The following is a 21,976-nucleotide window of genomic DNA, read 5'->3' as shown; positions in this document are numbered from 1 at the left end:
GGTATCACCCTAAACGAACCACCTCTTTGTAATTTATCATTACTATTTTGAGCATTTGCAGTTGTTTTTTTTCCAAATTTTGTGTTTATGAATGTAATTATTATTTATTCTTATGATAATGGTATTTCTCCTTAAATAACGCAAAAACAATGGGCCTAATTATGTAGGCATATTGTATTATCAATACACCGACCGTAACTGTAATATAGACGCCAAAGCATTTCGAGAAAAAATCCCCCTGACGATCTTTTTATTCACATGAAAAGAGTAGAGCAAACTGTGGATGAAACTCTTAGCACAAGGGATGGGGTAAGATTCGAACCTATGACCCTTCGATTAAAAGACAAGCGTCAAAACCAATAAACCCTGACCGTGAAGACGCCTACATGCACGCATCCCACGTTTCCTTGTTTTTATTCCTGAAAATATTGCTCTAATGACAATGAAAGATTTACAGATTCACCGGATTTGATTGTAAATGACCTTCTATTTTCTCTAATATGACTGACTAGAACAACCTAATCATGCTAATTAGGCCCTTTCTCTTCATATCCATGAATATCCCAAATTATAAGCAACTACAGGATAACAGGAACCAAAAGGGACACGCGCTCTCTCTTGCTAATACAGGCAGATGTTTATGACGATAACATCTTTAATTATTCTTTCATTTTAATTTCCTTCTTAGGATATATACATAACCACCCCTCCTAAAGGGTGTATGCATTGCTTTTACATGAGGATTACAGTGATTAATGCCTGTAATTAAACTTGAGAAGCCAAACAAGAAAATTTACAAACATGGCCATTTGACTCAAAAGAAGCTTAAATAACCACGACAAAACAATACTTCTATGGTTTCTCTGCCATCTGCACTAAGATAGATGTTAAACTCTATTTGATTACCATCACAGGAAGGGGAAATACAAAAGTACTGAAAATCCCTCTCCGTTTATCGATTCAAACAAATAAATAAATAAATAAATATATGAACAAATAAATGAATAAACAAATAAATAAACAAAAAAATAAATGAATGAATAAATAAATAAATAAATAAATAAATAAATAAATAAATAGATAGATAAATAAATAAATAAATAAATGAATAAATAAAAAATAAATAAATAAAATATATTACGTCATGTTGCTGGTTCGATAAACATAATTCATTGCGTGATGTTCTGAATTGAAGAATTTTAGAACAAACTTATAGATGAATGAACAAAAATACTGTTAACATAATGAAAGATGAACATTAGATATGTGGGGGTGTTACACACAAAGACATAAAATCGATATCTCTAATTTATTTATTTTTTTTTATAATTTATGGTTACCAGAACTTACAGTTACTAAATCAATCATGCAATTTATTATATGAAACAAAAAAAAGAAAAAAGAAATCCAGTGGGAAAGAAAATAGAGAAAAAAGAAAGAGATATAGATAGATAGATAGATAGATAGATAGAGAGGAGGGAGTGATAGAGAGAAAAAGATCGAGGGGGAGAGATGGAAGGAGAGAGAGAGAGAAGTGGAGGGGGTGGGTAGAATATATATATTCCGAATATATAATGACTTGGTTTCGACAGGTATCCATCAAATTGCTATTGCGTACATGTCTCTGATAAAAAGAGCAGTAGCTCCTCGACTTCTATTTCCTTCCTATGGTTTTTCACGTTGGTGAAATATATGAATTGAATAGAATACACTGGGTGCAGCTTTATGATCTCTTCAGATGGCTGGAAAAGTGGGGAAAAAAATTATACATATATATTTCAATTTTTTCATTTTTTTGATATTATTTATGGTTACCAGAACTTACAGTCTATAATTTATTCATATATGTTTCAATTAACGCCTACATGTACTTCATTTTCAGTTAAATCCACTTAAACAAATTTCATACTTCCCCCATTCCTCCTCAGATGGCAGACGAAATGCCATTTGTCATTTGACATTGACAATCCACAATCACAGAGTGATTATGTCTCCGATTCCAAATTATGATCTAATCACCGAGGTTTCTTTTCTCCTTTCTTTCTGTCATTCTTTCCACCACTCCGGGGCATAGTTGTCCTTTATCCTTCCCTCATCCATTGCTTATATAGGAACAAGAACACTTGTAAAATAAATCCGCTGGATTGATACATGTATCTGTTTTCTCTCAAACTCTTCCGAATAAAGAGCCCCTTCTCCTTTTCTCAAACTCATCACACGTCATTTCTGTTTTCTACCCAATTTCACTTCATTATCTTCATTGTTATGTGACTAGTCATGACAATTGTGTATACTTGTTGTTTCTCCTCTTGTAAAGAATATTTTAATTTATTCCGGAGATTGATGGGGTGGATAATTTCAAGAACTAACGGATGACGCAAGCGTCGAAGATGAGAGCTATTCTATAATGATCAATACAATTTAGAATTATCATGATTTCTATTTTCAGTCATTGCAGTTACGCTTTTTAGAATTCGTCTTTATGATCAAATGACGTATGTGGCAGAATAAGTCAAATTGAAGTGCTAGGAAGAGAGAGAGAGAGAGGGGGGGGGGGTTAAGATCAATTTCTTCCTTTTATGTTTGGACAAATCGGACGAAACCTATCGAAAAAAATGCATTGTATTTATTTGGTAGTAGTGAAATAAGATAAAGAATGAAAGAAAAATTATCTTTAAAATACACTAAAAATAAGTAGAAGCTCATGTTATACTTTGTAGAAGCGAAATTATTATTTTAAATACATTTTCTTGAGGTAAAATTGTTTTTTTTTTTTTCAATCCCGAATCTTATTTTCTGTTTGAAGAATAACAATTTCTGATGTATTATTTGATATTGTGTCATAACATCATATTTTCAATTTCTGCCTTCTTCTTATATTACCAGGTAATTTGAATTTTATCTATTTCTGTCAAGAAGGGGTTATAACCATGGCTTAAGGTTACCAAATTGGTTATAAGTCTCTTAACCTGGGCATTCGTCCGACTTTAAATCAGTTTGACGATTTGATGATTATTTGACGCTTATACTTACTAATGCAATATAAGGATATATGATTGGTTGGGTATTTCAAACCCACCCGCATTGCTGAAGGATCCCCTCATCACTTCTAAACCATAGAAAACACAAAGAACACAGCTTATCCTTATCACTTTCATAAGGTTTCCCAAAGTGACTAGCATACAACCAGCGTGGTTTCTGCATAATGATGTACCCACACTCTCTGAAGAACCCTCAAAAGAAAGCAATTGAAATCTCACTTCGGTGCTTTTCCCCCTCCCGTATCCCATCATGATCGTTTGATTTATCATTAGGGTGAGAATTGTGACAGCCTGACCGAATCGAAAGGAGATGAACTACTGTCCTCATTTAATGATCATCATTAATACCACCTAGAAAGCTTGCTTAAGAAAGACCCACTACAATAGAAAATCTCTTATACGACAAATTGGCAGGAAAGGGGTCCTGGGTTGACATGTATGAGGCGAGAAGGTATTGTTATCTCGCCGAGGAGTGATCACTCATTAAAGACTATGTCATGACAGCTTTAACTTTGTCTTGAATGCCTCATTCTCAACCTGTCCAATGGTGTTTAGGAGACTGCACGCCGAGAAGCCTTTCTCTCCCACAATTGGCAAGCATCGATTTTTACCCCTCTGTGACTCGGCTCTGGTAAAGAGGGGGTACCATGAGAGGACCCACCGGGCCAGACACCCGCCAGGGACAGCCAGGCAGCAGTGTGTGTTATCCGAAGGTATATGTTTAGATCTCAAATGCATCGACACAAATGTTCAATCATACCCTATATGTATAAACTATGAGTCATATTTCTTTACTGCGAAAAATAAAGGGAAAAAAGTTAAACCATTAGAAAATGATATATATCGATAACGATTCTATCTTAAATGATCTGAACAGTGTATAACTATTCGACATCGGTATGTACTTCATTTCCATCAATTCTTTATCTCGATTCAGAATTTTACTAAAATGACTAATAGTTGTCATGAATATTCGTAAAAAACCCGATTTATTATCATTCCATGTCCAAATTACAAATAATACTTTTGAAGTCTCCCGATCGTTGGTTTCGCCCAAGAAAAACGGCTGTTAAGATTCTTAATAGGTGTATTATCTAATTTTAATGCACAATACCCCCAACCAATCATCTTTCTTTGTGTTTATCTAATTTTTTTAGAGAGAAGTGAGGCATATCCATAAAGGACAGAAATAATTTTGATTTCGCTTTTTACCAAACCAACCACGTCAAAGAATATACATTTCGTTTTAAAGTGCTTTTTGGCCTCTAACAAGTCTGAGTAAACACAGACACTTGAGTATTAACAAAAGAAAAAAATACAGACATGTTCTCAACGGTTTAGTCGAAGTTTGCTAATGAGAATCTCGATCTTTCTTAGATTCTTAGTGTTGTCTGTAAATGGGAATCTATTTACATCTATTTCCTCGCCTTTGTCCGTCCTGCATAATACGATCAAGTATCTTGCAGTACTTTCCTTGGTATAATAACAAGGTAAGGTTGCATTGATCCATATAAGGAAACAAGAAGAGCTTCTTACTCCCCTTTCCGAAAGAGAGCGATGATAAATATATACTTGAGGTGGATATTATGGACGATGAGTTCCTGTTCCAAGCACTTAGTTGTGTTTATGTGTTGATTAGGTCTTGTTCTTCAAGTGGGGCTCAAACCGTCTCGAGGAAGGGGGTAAACATTTTGAGAGAAGGGGTGCAAACAATTAAGGATAGGGGTAAACATTTGTGTCTCGGATACAGTCTTTAAGAAGGTCTTTTTATTGGAGCTTAACATGCTTAATACAACGCACACACATGATACGGATTTTTGTTTTCTCTGCACTTTTTTGTAATATCTGTAGTGGCTGTTGCATGAGTCTTGCCAGTGTAGACTGAAGTAAGGTATAAAAATGAATAGTTGAACATACAGAAGTGAAATTAATAAAGCAAGGAATGCCATTACATGCTTACTTACTTACCTTAACTTATTAGTCACTTGCTTACTTACTTCATGTACTAACTTACATAAATTTCCTCATTTACTTTCCTTTTGTATTGCTCACCTATTCTACTAATACCTACTTATTTACGTACCTTCATATCTATTTCCTTATTTATTCGACAAATTATTCATTTCGATTTTTTTATAGACTATATCCCATGTTTATATACATTATCTCCTAAATTAATATTTCTAATTTGGTAATGAGTGGAGTGGACCAATAGCTATGAATCCAATCATGAATACATAACGAGGGTTATATCCTTTTCATGAAATCATAATCATATAAACTTCTTTTTCTTGCACGGAGTGTGTGTTCGCCAATATGGGTTTGGATAGGAATGGCAATATTATCCCTGTTTAGATGCGAGATGGTATTGTCGGCGACTGGAAACAAGGCTCCTCCGATAAAAGTAGACCAATGAAGTCGGCATGTAAGAGGATAGGTTAACACGGTGATATTCGGCTGTCAAGACACCATCCCAGGCATGTTACCCTCATATCTGGTTCTAAAGAGAATATAGGGAATACTAATCAGCCAGGAAAAGAGAGCCAATAGTAGCAAACACTCCCGCCAAATAAAAATGAACAAAACATGATGGGAAAACAGAGCGCGCTGGGAAAAGAAGAGAACACACACCTTAAGAAAACCATCTCGTGTAGCGACAGAGAGCGCCAGCACGCGGGAACACCTGCCCAGCCGGACCGTGTTTTCGCAGATGGATAAACTGGAAGCGACTGGAAGAAAATAGGTAAGATGAATAAAATATCAAGCTAGATATCAGGTTTTTGGCCTCTTTGATCTCTTTGACTTCTAACCACTAAATACACCGTGATCAATCACCAGTTCAAGCCTCGAGTGAATGAGTGACGCTCAATATCCACCTTCTCTCTGCGAAGCGAATTTTCAAATACTGGATGAAAAAAGATATATAAAGACAATAAAGACAAAGTTATAGGAAGGGGGGGGGGTGCTATAAAGGAAATTAAAGGGTAATCGATTGCTTGAAAGAGGGAAGTGCTTTAATTAAATGTCTAATCAGCAAAAAAAATCAATGTCTGTACTGAAGAGGAAATAAAGAAAAACATTTTACCATGTCCTCAATAGGTTGAAGGCGTGATAACACAAAATAGAAGCTCTCTTTTCTTCTTCCCTAGCATTCTTGTCATATCAAAATATGCTATACAGTGCGTCCCAGAAAAAACGAAACCGAGATTTAGCGATGATTTATCATAACTTAATCATAAATAAAATAGACAAATGACCTATCAATGTAAAGCTTAGAATCTCTTCTTTCATCTGGTGTTACTTAGATTATTCCTCATTCACGCATGAGTGAGTAAAAACAATTCGAAGAGAGGACGCCAAAAACTCACTTGGCGGGGGGTATCTGAATTTCAAAAAGAAAATCACATGACTAAAAAGTTCAATATCTGCTCTTTTCTTTGATACCTTAATCACAGAAAATGGTCGAGAATTAAAAAAGTTATGATCCCTCGAAACAATGCTTGTATTTCCCTAATTTCATTAAATAAACTTGTTTTCACCGGTTTCCCACAGAAGCTATCGCACGGTAACAAAAGACTTCATGCATGGCTGATCGTCAACAAAAAGGAGTGTCGAGTGAGTTTGAACCCTAGCCTGTAAAACCTCTTCATTTTCTGAAATTATTGAAATTCAAGCCTTATTTCAAATAACCAGAACTTTGTTATTTCTAGACCATTTTCTGTAATTGAGGTATCAAATTAAAGAGCAGATATTGAACTTTTTAAAAATGTGGTTTTCTTTTCAAAACACAGATACGGCCCGCCAAGTGACTTTTTGGTATCCCCTTTTCAAATTATTTTTGCTCACTCATGCGTGAATGAGAAATAATCTAAGTAATACCAGATGAAAGAGGAGATTCTAAGCTTTACATTGATAGGTCATTTGTCTATTTTATTTATGATTAAGTCATGATAAATCATCGCTAAATCTCGGTTTCGTTTTTTCTGGGACGCACTGTATATTATAATAAAACATTCTTTTAACCTGTTAAAATCGACTTAAAAATTTTAATTTTTCCTGTACATTGAGTAATTTATAAATTGACACAACACAAATAATGCTTTAATCGTAGATAATGTCCGTTTCGCAATTGAAGATGACAATGACACAGAAATGTTTAATCCTTCTAACTAAATTGAATAATCGAAATACCATTGAATTCGTTAAACATACATGAAGTTGTTAGACATATTTAAGGACATTTGCGGTTCAAAAGCACGTTGCCTAAAGCGAGGTATATGTCAGATCTAATTTCTCATTTTTTTTGTCAGGATGGAAATAGTCGTTAGGCCAGTAAGGTGTATGGTCATTTTGATTGTCATCATGAAACAACGTGAATGAAATCATGTGAGAAGGTGTTTCTGTTTAATTCCTTACCGATCTAAATTTTGAAAGTTCGAACCCATAAGGTATATGTACCGTGATAAACGCAAAAGAAAAAAATATATACATCTAATGGCCGAGCGTTGTTGGAGCGGAGGTGGGGTGGTATGGAAAGAGGGTCGAATTTCGCTCTCAAAATTAGGGAAAATATCGATTACAAAAATCTAAAAAAACAAAAACAAACAATCGAAATCGAAAATAGTGAACGGTAGCGAGCGGTGATGATTTTTTTCTCTCCGCTCCACGACCGCTCCAACAACGCTCGGGCGGTGTGACCATGCCTTAAACATGCTAAATCATTTGCAGTTATTATGTTTATTAAAGCTTTTTCTAATTCCTTAAAGAACGAAGTCATAAATAATCAAGGCACTTTTGACATGATCAAAATAACAATAATTGTTTGGAGGTTATGCAGTATTTATGTTTCTAATTGTCTGATAATCCCCATTTACAATTTAATCAAGGGTGATATTTTCATTCAAGGGAATATGTTTTCAATTAGTGTACCTTCATGGCTTTGAACAGGAATAACTGTTTTGCATTTTAACCCTCACAAAGTGAATGATGATGAAATAAAAAAAATTGATTAATCTATGGTGAGCTGAAATATGTCACAAAGTAAAGCATGAATGTCATGATTTTATATTTTCGAAAGATGAACCCAAACGAACATCAATGTATCAGTGTACACCAAAGATGTTTATTTTGGGAAGAATGATATTTTTTTTCAAATTTTTCCCTAAACAACAAAGGGAGGGTTAGTTTTATTCCCAGCAGTGTTTTTGCACTTTGATGGAACAGATACCAGATATTTTTAAAATTCTGCAAGTTATTTGATTAAAGTAACAAAAATATAAGACTTTATGGCAATAATGCAATTCTTATGGTTTACATGCCATTTCATGCGTGAGGACTATCCTTGATTATCAATGCAGAAAAATAAGGATGTAGATTGCCTTTGTCCAGTCCTATTATTAAATTATATCCTGGTGTGCTTGTGCCAATTAGTTGGATGGGTTGGTCGATGGGGGAGGAGATTCATTGAAACGACTGGTAACGAGGCATGCCTTCATTACTTTGCCACAGATCTCATCTGCATAAATGGTGGCATAAAGGTAGTAACAAATACAATGGCAGTGAAATCTAAAAGGGAATACAAACTCAAAATTGATTAGAATTTTTCTAGTAATATATTGTTTTCACGAATCTCCATATTTCTTAAATATCAAACCGAATTCTCGAATTTATTCACTTTTTTACTGGGTTTGGAATAAAGTAACCACACTGTAAAAAATGAAGTGCTAATTAACCACTTACAGTGCTTGTCTAGTGACTGCACTACGAGTGCTTATTTTCTAGTTTAAATTTAAACTAGAAAAATCAGCACTCGTAGTGTAGTCACTATATAAGCACTGTAAGTGCTAAATTCATTTTTTTTACAGTGTATGGTGACGGTAAGCCAAACATCAAAGGAAGACTCCTGGTCAAATCGTAGTCAAAATTTTTTTTTCATATACATTCGACCAAAAAAAATAAAGCCAAAGTTGCTAATTATATGTATGAAGTTCAATACAAATTACATTTCTTAAAACAGGAATTGTACTTATTCATATACAATATCGATCGTTTGGAATAATAACTAAATCGGGATCTAAGTTCAATTCAATTAATTCAAAAGTTCTTTATGCTGTCTACTAAAATGTTGAATGCGTTGTTCCATTTCACGTCTTTGTTTGCTTTCCATAACGCGTCATATCAATCCTCAAATTCTTCCACACTGAATAAAATCTGAACGAAGCTGATATGTTTTATCATACATGTCCCATCGCGTCAAAGATTGACAATGAATGGAATCCCCAAAAGAACACTATTATAATTTCGACGTTCCTAATGAGCGTGATTTCCTCTTGTTAAAAAAAAAACATACACGAGAAAATACGATGGTTATGTAAAGAGACAAGGATTTAAGAAAGGTGACAGTGATGACTTGATTCGTGCATTATTGTGACTGCGCGCAGACGGGCTATTATTAGTAGCTGGCTTGATGCGCACTTTCACGCTTATTGAATAGGAATCCCAAGTGATGCACCATCAGCAGAGCGCATCATTAGCATCGTGAGACGTCCTATCGAGTCGCCATCATCATCGTCATTATCATCACCAACATCTTCCCTCCCTGCATCCCAGTAGGACCATTCACACGCCCAACAAATGAATGAATTTGTGTATGTGGTTCCTTTTTTACGGCATGGGCGCTTCTTTGATTAAGGGTGGGGACGATGATAGCAGAGATATTTCATTTCCATTCAATATTATCTCAATCAGAATTGCCATAAAAACAAAGGAAATGAGAGAAGGGAGAAATGAACATGGATGCATCAAAATGAAGTGGAAAAGGCATAACCGAGAGATAAAAATGAGAATAATTACAATGATAATGATGATATAGCGAAGTTAAGGGTATGAGTGCTGATATTATAATTGATTATGATCTAGCGATTGGCTAAGATCTATAATTCGTTTCAGTTTAACTAATAGTAAAATGCGGTTATAACTTGTGCTAATGACTGTTACTATCGACCGGTCAAGATTTACTGGTGAGGGCAGTTTGTCAAATAACAAGCATCTACATTACTTATCGGGTGTTTGAATAATACACATGCACACTGGTATACCTTTGGATAGGTCCAAACTGTTTCAAAGGCAACGGGTACTTCTTAATTCCCTCGTTGATTTGCATAATTTTTGCAGTAATGTATTTTGATGGTAAAAATTATTTGATAATTTTGTGAGTGACTTTGCAAGAAATGGATTATGTTCTTATACAGTTATACGTATCTTAATATTTCTCTCACGATTTGTCACTGCAACGTTGAACATTTCATGAATTTAATTTCTATGTCAGGCCAACCAAACTGCAAGCTGAATAAAAATCAAAATAATGAGTGTTTGTTCGATTATATTTTGCATCGGCAATAGTGCTCGTATAAAGGAGCACCGAAATAGATGTTACGCAATGATCGATTATCACAAAGCATGTGCTAAGATATGAGTTTGGCGTCAATGTGAACGGTACCGCAGACGGGAAAAAATCTGGCAAGATCTGCAATGAGATGGCCACTTGTCGCTTCATCTTCGTCCTGATGCTCTCTTGAGGACCAAAGAAAGCGCGTTAATCCTCATCTATACATCCCTTACCATGAAGACCTAAGGCGTCGCCTCTACACTCTATATCTTACCCCCTCCATCTCCTCATCTCTCGTCTTCTCCTCTGCTTTAAACAAAAAAGAACAAACAATGATAGTAAAGAGGGAGTAGAAAAAAAATCAACATTTTACGTGCCTCGCCTCTTATCTCTATCATTGTCTTGCATGTATATCGTAAATGAGCTCTTCTGGGATTCGCAGCTGATACTTGCTTTTTTTTATCTCCAAGAAATTATTCATCGCGCGATCTTCACACTTGCTAACAGGTAATTTGAGGATTTTAAAGACCCTTATCGTCTTGTATTGTCGATCGTATTTCGTCGATAGGTTATGAATGTTGCTATTTTGGCACAGGCGCGCCTGAGCGTTTCTCCGTACTCGAAGAAAAAAAGATGGATTTGAGTAGGTTCTGTCTTTTGAGTTATGTTTGTTGGTGACTTCGTAGATTTTGAGGAGTGAGTGGAGGACAAAATAGGGAAGGGACAACAGCGCATTGCATCTATCGGTAAACTTCGAGAAAAAGCGTATTGAGTAAGTACCGCAAGCGCTGTCTTTCTTATTGATTTAGCTTCAATTTCCTTGTGTAGATTACTCGCAATCACGCCAGGGGGAGAGAGAGCGGCCGAATCCTCAGCTCAGTGGCGCGAAATTTCGTCCTCCGTTTCTCGCCCGCCTTTAGGCTAGGAAGATATACCTAGGGAGACGTTCTCGCGATCACGATCATGGGCTCTAGAAATTCAGCTCCGGCATCTTACCCTCGTTTTCCCCGCCAGGAGAGAAAGAGAGCCGCCATCGACCATCAGCACTTCGTTTTGGCGTCTTTGGGCACGTATCCACTGGCTAACATCTTCGGATACCTCAAAACACCAATGTTCCCACGCACATATCCAAAGTGCGCATAGTAGAATTTTTACATCGTTGTTGATGTGTCTAGAAAGTTTTGAGAACCTATAAAAATGCATTTCCCATCCCAGTCCGTATCCCAACAATGGGAACGTGTACTTAACTTGCCCACCCTAGCCCCAGATAAACAACAAATCAGATATCCCAACACCGCGTTAAAAGAGTTCCAGAGATAGCTTTATTTGAGCAAAACCAATTGATCAAGGGCAAGACTTCGGGTATCATGTAGCTCCAACAGCACCTCGAGAATTAGTCTAATTATTTTTTTTCATCTAGAATGAATTGCATCTGTTTGACTAATTACATTGCCGCGAGCAGACCCACATATTCATGAACACGTTTACTTCTTCACCATCTATACCTTTGCTCAAGTAATATGGTTTGCTAGAAGGCTTGCTCATTGATATCGTCAAGGGGCTATGATGGTGAGATGATGAAGGGAGTCTTACCAACCAGAAAAAATCCAGTCGCACAGGTGAACGTAGGTTACCTTTTTAAAACGAACTTCCACGGATATAATAAACACAACACTTTTCGGCAATGATCCCTTTACATTTGCACGCATTGTATCATGATGTAGAAAAGCATACGAAGAGAACAAATTAAGTTGAAAATACTTGAAAGCATTGTGATTTTATTTATCATTACATAATTAACACATATTCAGTAACAGCTTTAAGATTCAAAATTGTTCCTTGTCTAATTTTACTTTTACCATTTCTATGTATGAACCAGCTTTTGTATATTGATACAAAATTGATAAGACCCTCTGACTGCCCATCCTATTCATAGATTATATTTCAGGTGACACATGAACTTAGATTTTGCCTCTGGCAGATATATACAATGATTCCCTCTTCCCTTTCCTAACTGTTTAAACGTGAATCGGTTTTGTTATCTCGGAATGCACTCTGTGAATACATGTCCAATTATCAGGTAGAGTTTCTTCCTCTTGACCAATCCTATTCTGTCAGGTGTTTATAAGGCTAAATGCGACATGTTTACATTTGTTTAGATTTTGACTGTCGACAGGATAAAACTGAGAAGCATTTGTTCATGTTTCACGGTTGATGGATGGTTGGTGGCATATCCCATCCGGCGGCATTGTCAAGAAGGTTGATGGTTCAAGGCTCAGGTGGGAACCAGAAGGCCGAGTCATCGCCCTCTTGATGTAGGAAAAGGTTCAAAATTTAGCATGTGTAATAGAATCAGGCGCTGATATCAGACATGAGTGCAATATCAGAAACAATATTTTACTCTTCATTTTTAATGGTAATAAGTTTTGTTTGTGGGCAGGTTACATTATGGAAAAATATCAATACAGGAGTAGAAGTGATAAACAATACACAAGCACATAAGAAATAAAAAAGGACTAGATAAAAAAGAGAGATGACAGAATAAGAGCGAGTACAAGTAAGGGAAAAGGTGTTCGTGCCTGCACTTGTTGTGTGGGTGTGGGGTGTGTGTGTGTGCGTGTGTTTTGGTGCGTGTTTGTGCGAGAGCGGGGGAATGCACTTCATATCTTCGTGGTTCTCCTATTCCACGTTAAATGAAAGTTATTATTTTTTTGTCTTGCCCGGAGACTGCTCTTTAGAACTATGAAGATTTAACTTGAATATTAACCAGATACACAACTTGAAGACAAGTTTGTATGTACAAGAAAAAACTATTATCCAGCTGTGACTTTGCATGAAACTATTCTAAAACACCCACTTACTGCTTACGTAAGTACCAGAGCCATAGACTCTCAACAGTTTGCACGTTAATCTAGCTCTTAAGTTTATCTTGGCATCAAAGGGAGTGGAATACTATTTCAACATTCACTTGATCACATATTAGAGGGCGTGACATGGTTTCACCGATTTCGATCTGATAACAACTCGACCTTAACTCATCGAACCTACGAGCACTAATACTCCTCGTGAAGGTATTACCTGACGGGAACGAGAGGGTTAATGATTCATAAGTCGAGGTGTGATTGAACATGGTTCTCACGTCGCCATGTGCGTGCTTAGAGTGTCTGTGACGATCACCGTTACGTGTTTCGTCATAGTTAGTACGGTGAGAGTAAAGAGAAAACAGACAGAGAAATAAATGCTTGAAAAGTGCGCGTTTCGGTATGGGGTTCTACTCTTCTTCGTGGCGCATTAATCAAAGTTTCGCAGTTAGGCACGTTTTTATTGAGCCGTCTACTTACGCCAATCATAATATAGATCTGATTATCAACTGTGAACGGAATATGGGTGGCCTTCAGATCTAATGGACCTTCGGTTAAAAGCCATTACTTCTAGATCCTGCCAATTTATGGCTTCTTTTAAAAATTCTTCAATCTTTATGCCATTTTTGGAGAACAAAAACTGTCGAAAGGTCATAAACACCTTCATCTTTACCACGTTTGATGGAAAATAATTAACCAGAGCGTGAACAAGGAAGAGATGTATAAGTTCCGTTCTTCATTCATAAGGCTCGAACATAAGCGATTTGATATTGGCATATTTCCCGATCGATTTGACAGTAAGTGAAGAAGAATTTCGTTGAAAAGGCAAAACTCTTGAAATTAGAACGGGCAGCGAAAGATAAAAAACAGAATAGAAGAAACATGATAATAGTTTGAAGTTTGAAGTAAGAAAGGAGATGAAGATGAAAGATGAAATGAAAGAGTTGAATAATCTTAATTTTCTATCTCAATCATAAAATAATTGAGCAATATTGTAATTTCTTATTATTAGGTTGACTGATTGAAAAATAATCCACTTTTATTTATAAATAAGAGAGCATTTTACTACACAATAAGATGCTATTCAAAATTTCATACAAAGCTGTTTACTATATAAACCTAACATTAGTTGTATAACACATTAAGGAACCATGTTGAATTGATTGAAAATTAAATTTTAGAATCAAAATTTGTTCTTTAAGACTTAAAAAAAAACTTGCTTAAAAAGTACTGTAAGGTTCATTATAGTATACAGCTTTGTATATAAAAAATAAACATTGTTTTTATTGTGTTAAATGTTATTGTCAAAACTAACTATGTAACCAAGTTTCTCAACAATATAATATATTTTGTCAATCTGGATTTTTTTTAGCATTTGATGAAATTTTAATCAACATGAATGTATTCTCTGATTGGCTTTGAAAAAAGTTATATGTACAGCCTTTATGCAAGCGAAACAAATTTAGTTATTCTGTTTGAGAACTGTATAAAGTAATTCTTCTGGTATCTGTCTTTTCTCCCTCCCCCTTTCATTATCTCATTCTATCTTTCCTTTTCTCTCTCTCTCTCTATCTATCTTTCTCCATCCCTTCCTAGCTATTGTTTGTGTCTGTACCTCTATGAATATATCTCGACCCCCACTCTCTCTCTCTCCATGATTAACTAGCCTCTTCTCTACATCCCCTTCCACCATACCCCTTCCCCATTCCAAACCATCTTATTCCACATCATCTCCAAAGCAAATAGAACACGTCAGCTATCTCCGCCAACCACAGCCTGCACCGGAACCGCAAACTCTACATCCACCCTCACCCAACCACACAACGCACACATACGCACACGCACGGCTTCACCCCCATCGGTTACTTCCAGGCCGTTCGCCCCGGCCATGCTCCGGCCTCCTCGCAGCGGGGTACCCCACATTAGAGACACTTAAGGTGATGCTATTGATTCTCTTCCATTTTGGCTCAGCAAGTGGTTAGGGCGTTGATTTAGTTAGCTTGCTGGTCTACCGGGCGGTTCCTGCTGGATAAGAAAACACCCAGACAAACCAGCTCGTGTCTGCTACTTCACCAAATATGATATAAAAACAAAGAAAACGTTCATATTCTTCCCTTTCAACTTCTTCTTATCTTTAATTGCAGAGAACTAACTACAAATTCTTCCATTTTTCGTATAGGCTCTCGTCGTCTTCATTTTCCTTCTTTTAATTCGTTTTGTTTTTCTGCTCTGTTACTGATGGCAAACATGATTGCCTCAGTTGCCCTCACAGTAGGAGATTTGTTTCATCTTATCATTTGAGTTTATTCTGCTGGTTCGTTTGAGCTCAGGGTGCATAATCTCTCAGACGATACTTGGTGTCTAAGACCTCCCCTCTAAAAGTCTTTGTTTTCTCACCATACACACGCTGTATCACAACTGATTTCATACATTCATATCTGGGAAACATGTATTTCACTTTCAGTTTTTCAAAACTAAATGAAAAATGAAATTCATGATAACAGACAACATAAGTAACTTTTTAAAAATAAATAATCAACCCCTTAAGATATGAAAAGAGTGACTGTAAATCGATGGGGAGGGGGTAAAGGTATCCTATACTGCTTTCAAAAAATCTCAAAGTAATAGCCATTTCGGATAGTAAAATAGTGATCATTTTTTCAGTGCACATTATTGTGTAATAAGCAAACATTAACTTGACACTTCGTTATCCAACGATCAATTTATTTTCCTCTGTTTATATTCTGATTGCATTAGCATTAATCATGTTAATACAATGTCTGTCATTTCCATAAAAACTAACAGTTTTTCTATTTGATGGCTTTGTTAGTTTGATTGTTATGTTTTTTTTTTGGTAAACCGAAGTTCAGTTCTTCTCCAACTATTCATTTATGATGTCGGTTTATCATTTGATTTGCTTTCTAACAAGGTTGAAGCATTGGGGCGTAGTGGATGTCATCTGCTGACATTACGCATGAGCAGTGTCCATTAATCGCGCTCCGGCGCCACACATAGTCTTCATTCAAGACGTTACTAGAATGGTATATTTCCCTGATTTTGGTTCATTTCAGCTCTTTACCACTAAATAAAAGTCAAATGCATGAGATTGCTCTTAGTATTTGAGCTGATTTTTTTTTCAAATCAAAATTTGGTGTATATTAATAACTTCATCATGAATTGTTTTCGAGCTTTGCTGGAACTACAAGTCTACCCTTAAAACTCGTAAGCATGAACACCTCCTCTACGAAAAAACAAAGAAGAAGAAGGAGAAGAAGAAGAAGAAGGAGAAGAAGGAGGAGGAGAAGAAGAAGAAGAAGAAAATGGAAAAAGAAGAACGAGAAGAAGAGGAAGTATAAGAAGAATATTTCACATTCATCAGCAATGTATTATACATCCAGGTATAGAGATATGGATTCCACCGAATTCTACATATTTTCTACTTTCTTTGTTTTTTTTAGATTTGTAAACTGACTGCATCGTCGAATAAATTTGAAATATTTCTTTAAATGAGACTTGAAGATTAATATTAAAACTGCATTTATGCCTTAGATAATTAATATCAAAACATGAAAGAACAATAACAAACGAGAAAATTGTATTTATTTGTTGCCCTATATACCCTATATAATTCTAGGATGAAATCAGTCATCCGATTTATATTACATTCGTTTATTTTATCATGTCAGTACTTCTAGAAAAGTTGATCCCTTTTCAGAAATATGGAAGCATCTTCTTCATTTTATGTTCAGAGTTCCGAATAATTGATATTTACAAACGTATATACATTACTAAAATGCATTAATTCAATTAATATATAAAACCAATTAACCTAAGTATAACTTGTAAAACTATAGCGGTAAGGGCAACAAGATCGGAGGAAGAAGTATCAACCAAACGATATTTTGAGGAATTGGATTATTCCGATAAAAGATATTGTATTTTGTATATACATCATTATATATGTAAATATATATATATATATATATATATACATATATAATGATGTTTGAATTCATATATAGCCTGACTGTAGAAGAAGGCAAGGATAAATGTGCTCAATTAAAGTTGTAAAAAAATGGACACTAGTTAATAAGTTGGTGCTTTTGAAATTGCCCAGACGATGATGTTAGCTTAGCAATATGTTCAGGAATCAGGAAATATAGAAATGAGTGAATAATCATAACTTTGTCTTGCCAATTTCTCTTGATGTCGGCCTAAATTTGATTTAGAACCCTTTTTTCACTCCAGAGTTTGGTAATCACAAAAAATGATTACGTAGGCCTACCTTTATACGTTAGGAAGAGACTGTGAATTTATGATAAGTTGTCATTAGTTAATTGGATTGAATAACTGCGCCATTATAATTTTTACATTCTAAATCGACAAAATTTGGCACAAGGTAAATAAACTATATATAATGAGAAAAGAACGGGTGAAATTTAACTGCTTATTACTGAATTTCTTTCCCATCAGTTCATTCTCTGAGTCGAAACAAATATCTGGCCAGTGCTAAACATCCGAAATGGCAACCAAGCATAAAGATACAAATATCTTTGGATACGTTGTGTATGAATAATTGTGCCGTAATGAAACGACTTCGTACGACTAATATCCTAATCCAATTTTGTTCTACCATAGCCTCCGATATTTTCCCTCTCCCCTTCCATCTCACCCTTCTTAAACGATTTATCCATCGCCTGGTAAATAACCTTACACAAGAACAAATGATCCATTAAGCAAAGTTTCTTCCACCGTAATTAACACGTAAGCCAATGAATATTTTCGGCTTCATGACGATTATTTCTCTTTTCCACAGTTTACGCTGAAAAGCACCCACGCATTCATAAAAGACGAACGGTTCAGTATCCTTTATCGGTCTCTTATACCAATGTTTCACTGGCTAGATTTTTTTCTTCGAGGAATGAGTCGGGACTGAAACGTTTTGATTTCCATATTTTAGCTATGTTTTGCCCGTTTTGACCATTTTCACTTCGGTTGAGTGTGCGCTGGCGCGCTGTTCCCTCGATCGATTGCAGATCACTTGAAAACTTTCTTCCGATTATCGGGCAATTTTATTGCTCTATGGAGAAGCCTTAAGATTCTTATAACAAATCACCCAGCCGGCTTGATGTATCTTGAATAACTTATTTACTCCTATCTTGCACTATTGAGGACAAACACGATTACCTCTTCCTCTGAATTTCCCTATTGCAATTCTTTGAAATGTACCTTATAAAGTTTTGAGAATTTCTTTTAAAAGCATCAGTCGCAATTTTATAGCGTATTCAATACTCTTCCATAACCGGACAAGTAGAAACATAAAAAGAGTGGCATTACTTTATTCATCAAACGACATTTTAAAAACCATTCTTAATTTTTAGCTGAAATCATTTAAGGCACAATATTCAAGAGGTCTCTCCATAAAAAGATGATGTGAAACTTCTCAAATTTATTATGGCGTCGAAATTATGAGTGAATTTTATTTTTTTACATAGAATTCCACAGAAAGTTTCCAAAGATATTCCAATTTAAATAAATAAGGGGTGGCATGAAAGAAAATTAAATTTCCTTTAAGTTCATACCACTTTTCTTAGCTTTTGAGATTAGTATAATGCAAATCCTTTGACAAAAAAAAATCTTCGCTAATTCTGATATTTTCTCAATAATGTTAAAACCTAGAAATCCAATTATGATTAATTAAAAATGTAAAGATCTTCTCATTTTACCTAAGTATAAAGAATGGTTTAAAATGTACGATTAGTAAAATGAACGTATAAAATGACAAGTCAACTCCAATAGAGTCTGTTTAAAGGTCAATTCCACCCCAGGAAAATGCTGACTTTAATAAATAGAGAAAAATCAAACTAAAATTGTGCTGAAAATATGAAAGTTATGACATTTTAAAGTTTCACTTATTTTTCATAAACAGTGATATATACACACAACTAGGTGAGTCAGTCGATGATGTCCATCACTCACTATTTATTTTGTTTTTTTATTGTTTGAATTATACAATATTTCATGTTTTTTTATAGATTTGACAATATGGACCAACTTGACTGAACCATGTAGTATTAAACAATGCTAATTCCACATGTTCAGGGAGGAATTCATCGTTGTATCATTTGAAAATGGGGAGCAAATTAGAATATTTCATATTTCATATTATAAAATACAAAAGAAATAGTGAGTGGATGATGTCATAGTCTCCTCATTTGCATACCAGTCAGGATGTGCATATAACTTTTTTTGTGAAATTAAGCGAAACTTTAAAATGTCATTACTTTCTTATTTTACATCCGATTTTGATGAAATTTTGAGTGTTATGCTTGTTTGATTTTTCTCATTTTATTCAAATCAACTTTTTTTGGGGGTGGACTTGTCCTTTAAAAATAGAGAAAATAAAACAAGCATAACACTGAAAAATATCACAAAACTTGAATATAATAGGAAAAACATTTAAATTCCCCCTTTTTTTTACAACACGTTATTTTTCCCTCGTTTTTTACAATGGGAGAGTCGATGATATCACGCGCTCACTATCTTTTTGTACTATATAAAATTACGAAGCATATTTTTTAATTAAAGAGATTAAAACAATGTCGATCCTGCATATTCAAGGAAGAATCAAACTTCTTTTACATTACAATAAGGAAATAATAAGATATTCTATACTACATAAAATAAAATACAAAAGAAATATATTGTACGTGGGTGACGTCAACAGTTCCCGACTTTGCAGGCCGACCAAAGTTTGTTTTAACTGTCAAGTGAAGTTAAGTGAAACTTTAAAACGTCATAACTTTTTTGATTTCACAAACGATTTTGATGAAATTTTCATCCCAATGATATTATTTTTCCCCTTTTCATTCAAATAAATTTTTGTTGGGACGGATAAGACTCTTTGGCCAGTGTTCGTGTTTGGTCCTCAAGTTATAGTCGCACATGGGATTTGTATACTTTATTGCAGATGTAAACAGCGCTATGGTACTTTCTGTTTTAAGCGCCTCTAAATATTTATTATCATTATTATTATTATATGAATACAGATCAGTGGATCACATCAATACAAATGAAATTAAAGACGACGATATATTAACTTGATTGGTGTGCATGTACATTGGATTGAATAGTTTTGCTTTTGAGTACATATACATAATGGCAAAGATCGAGACTGTTAAGTCTGATGAAAGACGAGACTGAAAAGCCATTGCCAAATTAGTATTGCCAATTGAACTCATATATTAATCACTTGTTCAATGTAAAACTATAATTATCATATCGATTATCATTCCGAAGAAAAATAGCAGTTTTATTATATAAAATCTATGCCGTGGTGATTAGTTTACTTATCCTAGACGTTGTCAATTTGTAAAGAATGGACATAATACTACGGAGACAAAACAATAGAAAGATGCAGAAAACCTCACTTTCTTGGCTCCGTCTAATTATGCCCGTTTATAACACCCTGAACACTTCAATTTACTTTCATCATTCATCGCATTGTAATGCTATAAAAAGATAATTGGAAAAAGGACGTTATTGACAACTAGAAGATACAGCGGGCGTCATTGTAATTTTTCTGTCAATTTTGATTTCTCAATATCCTCTCCAGACGTTTATTAGGCAGAAGTGGATAATCGTCTGATTTTGTAATATTATTGCAAAAAATGATCTATGATTTCATACGAACAACAATGATAAAACAAGGAGGATGTTAACTTTATTAACCAGCCCCTATTTTGAAAACCCGTACTGTTTTTTCCTAACTGTTAAGTGGCAGATGGATAGTAAGAAAAATATTTCTAAAAAGAAGTATCATTGCATTTTGGCGCCAAAAATAAAATTGGATAACAAAATTCAGACAAATAAAGTCTGACAACTAAAAGTAGAAAACAAACGATTAGTGATTTCCATTCATTGTCTCGAGCGTTAACTGGGCGTTCTGGCGTACGCCTGTAAAATGAATCGATGGAGAGATTCAAGTTTCGAACTCTGCATGGTCACGTCTTTCGGATGATGACGTTAAAAGTCGGTCAAAGACATAAATAATCATAACTGATTGATAGTTTCTGAAAAAATCAATTACACATACCCACACACTAAAGCACACATTTTGTTTCCTCTCAGTATTTGATTTCTTAAACATTAATCAAAGTTAATTATGACATACAAATTTTGTATCCCTTATAGTATCTAACAATCGTTATTTGTAGTTATTTCTCTGGGGATTAATACATTTTTGTGAGCGATATCATGAATAAAGAATTACAATTGATATTCATAGGGTATGAAAGGACATGTTTGTTCAATGAGCTCTATTATCGATATCATCATCATTATAATTATTTTTGCAATAATAAAAACGACCTTAGTATAACCATCAATATTTGATAAATGGGTTTGCATCGATATTTTTTTGTTAAGTTGTTCCTTATTAAAAGTAATAAAAGAAGTTAAGAACAGGCTATTGACTTATGAGTACAGCCATTTGAGTTTGGTATCAAATGGGTTAATTGTTGAGAATAGAGTTTCTCGAAAGGCAAAAGATACTTGTGGAGTTAAAAGCAAGAGCAACAGCTAATTTCAGAATGTGTTCAGTGAGCTGTGTATAGATTGCGGTACAAGTTGAATTTCCTTCCAGCCTCCATCTCTCTCATATATTTCTTATTTTCCTCTATGATTTG

The sequence above is a fragment of the Lytechinus variegatus genome, chromosome 7, assembly GCF_018143015.1.
Source record: "Lytechinus variegatus isolate NC3 chromosome 7, Lvar_3.0, whole genome shotgun sequence".
Taxonomy (NCBI): Eukaryota; Metazoa; Echinodermata; class Echinoidea; order Temnopleuroida; family Toxopneustidae; genus Lytechinus; species Lytechinus variegatus.
Note: the sequence above shows the minus strand (reverse complement) of the source record.